The sequence below is a fragment of the Balearica regulorum genome, chromosome 1 (genome assembly GCF_011004875.1).
Source record: "Balearica regulorum gibbericeps isolate bBalReg1 chromosome 1, bBalReg1.pri, whole genome shotgun sequence".
Lineage (NCBI taxonomy): Eukaryota > Metazoa > Chordata > Aves > Gruiformes > Gruidae > Balearica > Balearica regulorum.
Genome location: NC_046184.1, coordinates 160,231,830 through 160,235,991, shown reverse-complemented (window position 1 = coordinate 160,235,991; position 4,162 = coordinate 160,231,830). Strand labels below are relative to the sequence as shown.

The window sequence follows — 4,162 nt, the reverse complement described above, 5'->3', positions numbered from 1 at the left end:
CCACTCTCCATCATCTTTGAGAAGTCCTGGCAGTCCGGCGAAGTTCCCGCAGACTGGAAGAGGGGAAACATAACCCCCGTTTTTAAGAAGGATAAAAAGGGAGACCCAGGGAACTACAGGCCGGTCAGTCTCACCTCTGTGCCTGGCAAGATTATGGAGCAGACCCTCCTGGAGACTATGCTCAGGCACATGGAAAATAAGGAGGTGATTGGTGACAGCCAACATGGCTTCACTAAGGGCAAATCGTGCCTGACAAATTTGGTGGCCTTTTACGACAGGGTTATAGCATTGGTGGATAAGAGAAGAACAACTGATGTCATCTAGCTGTACTTGTGCAAGGCATTTGACACTGTCCCGCACGACATCCTTGTCTCCAAATTGGAGAGACGTGGATTTGATGGATGGAGCACTCGGTGGATAAGGAATTGGCTCGATGGTCACACTCAAAGAGTTGTGGTCAATGGCTCAATGTCCAAGTGGAGAACAGTGACGAGTGGCATTCCTCAGGGGTCAGTATGGGGACCAACAGTGTTTAACATCTTTGTTGGCAACATGGACAGTGGGATCGAGTGCACCCTCAGCAAGTTTGCTGACGACACCAAGCTGTGTGGTGTGGTCAACACGCTGGAGGGAAGGGATGCCATCCAGAGGGACCTTGACAGGCTGGAGAGGTGGGCCTGTGCAAACTGCGTGAAGTTCAACAAGGTCAAATGCAAGGTCCTGCACACGGGTGGGGCAATCCCAAGCACAGCTACAGGCTGGGCAAGGAATGGATTGAAAGCAGCCCTGAGGAGAAGGACTTGGGGGTATTGATTGATGAGAAGCTCAACATGAGCCAGCAATGTGCACTTGCAGCCCAGAAAGCCAACCATGTCCTGGGCTGCATCAAAAGAGGTGTGACCAGCAGGTCGAGGGAGGTGATCCTGCCACTCTGGCTCTGCTCTTGTGAGACCCCACCTGGAGTACTGCGTCCAGCTCTGGGGGCCCCAGTACAGGAGAGACATGGAGCTGTTGGAGCGAGTCCAGAGGAGGGCCACAAAGCTGATCAGAGGGCTGGAGCACCCCTCCTATGAAGACAGGCTGAGAAAGTTGGGATTGTTCATCCTGGAGAAGAGAAGGCTCCAGGGAGATCTAATTGCAGCCTTCCAGTACCTGAAGGGGCCTACAGGAAAGCTGGAGAGGGACTGTTTATCAGGGAGTGTAGTGACAGGACAAGGGGGAATGGCCTTAAGCTGAAGGAGGGTCGATTTAGATCAGATGTTAGAAAGAAATTCTGTACTGTGAGTGGTGAGGCACTGGAACAGGTTGCCCAGAAAGGTTGCGGATTCCCCCTCCCTGGAAGTGTTCAAGGCCAGGTTGGATGCAGCTTTGGGCAATGTGGTTTAGTGGAGGGTGTCCTTACCCATGGCAGGGGTGTTGGAACTAGGTGATCTCTGAGGTCCCTTCCAACCCAAACATTCTATGATTCTATATAATGCAAAGCTGCTTTAACAAGGCTCCTCACAAATGGACCTTGAAGAATTTAAGTGGTCCTGGGGATAGAAGGGGAGGTCCTCACGTGGGTCTGTAACTGATGATAAAGAGGAAAGAGAAAATAAAAACATTTCACAGTGGAGGTTGTTACCAGTAGACTGTCACAGGAATCCATGTGGGACCAGTCTTGCTCAGCGTATCCATGAATGACCTAGAAAAGAGACTAAAGAGAAATGACAAAAGAGTCTCACATTGCCAAGTATCATGAAATAAAAACTAAAAGGAGTTGCAGAAGAATCTCAGAGTGACTGACTGCTGAGTGACATACAGGCAGATGGGAGTTCAGCATTGAAAACTATACAGGAGGAAAGTATATGGGAAAAGAGTTTAACTTCACATACTGGAGTTCCCACTGATGAAGAAGGAAATCTTGGCTGTCACTAGTTTCAAAACAGTCAGAAGATGAAACTATGTTAGGAGTTATTAGGAAAGGAATAAAGAATAAGGGAGAGAACTTTGTTATGCCTCAGTATAAGTCCATGCTGCTCCTATAGACTATATCTTCCATTTCCAAAATGATACTGTAGCATAGAAAAAGATACCGGAAAGGGAAGAAAACTGTGATCAAAGATTCAGAAAAAAATATTTAGATAGAGAAATTAAATACATTATGACTCCTCAGCTTAGGAAGGAGACTCTTCATAGAGTTCTGTAACCTCATGAATGACCTGGAGAAGATGACTAGGGAGTAACTATACACTTTTTCTTTTTTTTCAAGAGCTATCAGGCAGGAACTTTAAAATAGAAGAAAGCAGGTAACAACACAAATGAATAATGGCGATCACTGCCATGAGAGGCGGTGGGGGGAATTTTTTTTTTTTCATTTAAAAAATTGGCAAATTCATGGAAGAATTGTTCCTACAACAGAAATATGTTAGAAATATCTTGTTCCTAACTTCCCAATGTCAGTCTATAGTCTTTACTAAGACAAATTAAAAAGAGTATTAAGTTTTGATAAATTAGAGTACTAGAAGAGAAAAAAATAACAGGACTTTGGTGAGTCCACTAAGGAGTAATGAAAATCAAAGTGAGAAAGTCAGGCTTTAAGCTTCAGTACAGTGTCTGAACAGTGAAATAATCAAATAGCCTACCCATATAGCCAGATGGGTCCCATCCCTTTCCATGTGGTTTTATGTTGACATCAGGAACAGAATTGCTCTGAATGAGAAGAAATAAGCTATCAGAATCTGCTCTTTTGACTTAGATGAGGACAGGATTAAACCCTCTATTACTGAATCGATATAATAATTGTAGCTGAATTGGCACATTACCATTTAGATGATTTTTTTTTTTTTAGTTTAAATAATATATATTTTCATACTAAAGGTTTATTTACCTACAGTTCAGAAACAAAACTGTTCAACCATTTCTGAACTGGAGAATGGGTAAAAATGCTGTGTGTCTGGCACTGAAGGTTTCTATTCGGGTTCTAATTTGCCCTTGGTTAAATGAGACGTGGCTGAAGGGATTTTATCCAGTGAGGGAGGGTTGGTAGGGAACACTGCACTAGAACTTGTAAGCTACAAGGCTTGCTATGTAGTCTGCTAGTGAGCTATGGAAAAGTGGAAGGCTGAACCCCGCAGGGAGTCACCTTCTGCTGGAACAGCATATGGAGGTTGGCCAGCGATAACTCTGAGCAGCCTTGACCATCCCGGGAGACTAACTAGGTAATGGAGTCCTTGCATCATGCTCCTCCTCATTCCTCCTCTACAGCTGCATGAGGTGTAAGAGGCTTATTGCCCAGGCTGCCCTCCGTGTCTTTCTTCTTGTTACACTTCATAAATGACTCACTGGCTGTTCAGCTCTCTCGCTATACTCTCCATCAAGAGTTTCACAATCAAAATTTAAAATGGTCTGCCTAGCTGTTTATGGCTTGAGACTGCATAGGAGCTCCTGACCTGAAACTGCCTTGAGAAACAGGAGCTTACACCCTCTAGCAGTTCTTTGGAAACACTTTTTAGCACTAAATATATTTTTGTAAAAAAAACCCCATTATTTCCTACCCTTGTCCAGTTCCTTGGCTCATCTGTGGAAGAATAAGTCCCTGTTTGAGCAGACCTCTCAGAAGGGAAAGCAGAAAGGACTGGGCATTGTTCTGAAATGAGAACCCATAGTCAGAATGACTCAGTGTGCAGAAATGAACTATAATTATATCTGTGGGCTTTCATTCACTGATTTAACTATTTCATGTTTATAAAGTTTGCCCAGAAAGCTGCTTTTCTGTAGAGCCTTTTTAAGGATATTTACAACAACCATATTCTGACATTCTTCTACTGTGCTGAAGGAGAAATGCACATTTCCTTCTTTACAATAAAAAATATCCTTGTCCTATCCAGGACGTATGTTTTTCCTGCCTTTAATTGTGTTTGCTCTACAAGATTAGTTTCTAGTGTGCTTTCAAAGTATGGGGGGATCATACCCCTACAAAACATTGGGGTTTTACTGTGTTTCCACCAACATTTGAAAATTTTGATTTTCAATTTTTGGTGGAAAGAGGGTCCCTTCTACAAAGTTCATGATGGAGCCTTTCTTCTTCTCAGCATGTCATGGGTAACCCTGCAGCCATGTATTTATGCCAGCAGAGAAAGCTTATATAGCTTCGAAAGCACACAGATTGCCTTCTACAACC

General features: G+C 43.8%; 1 long non-coding RNA gene across 1 annotated transcript; it reads right to left on the bottom strand.

The window, feature by feature from the left end:
- Window positions 1-1,538: 1,538 nt before the first annotated feature.
- Window positions 1,539-3,601, bottom strand: LOC142600149 (uncharacterized). The gene is made up of 3 exons (XR_012833605.1): window positions 3,537-3,601; window positions 2,625-2,691; window positions 1,539-1,696 (listed from the first exon to the last, which is right to left on the bottom strand). It is a non-coding gene; the product is annotated as an uncharacterized LOC142600149 (long non-coding RNA).
- Window positions 3,602-4,162: the final 561 nt, after the last annotated feature.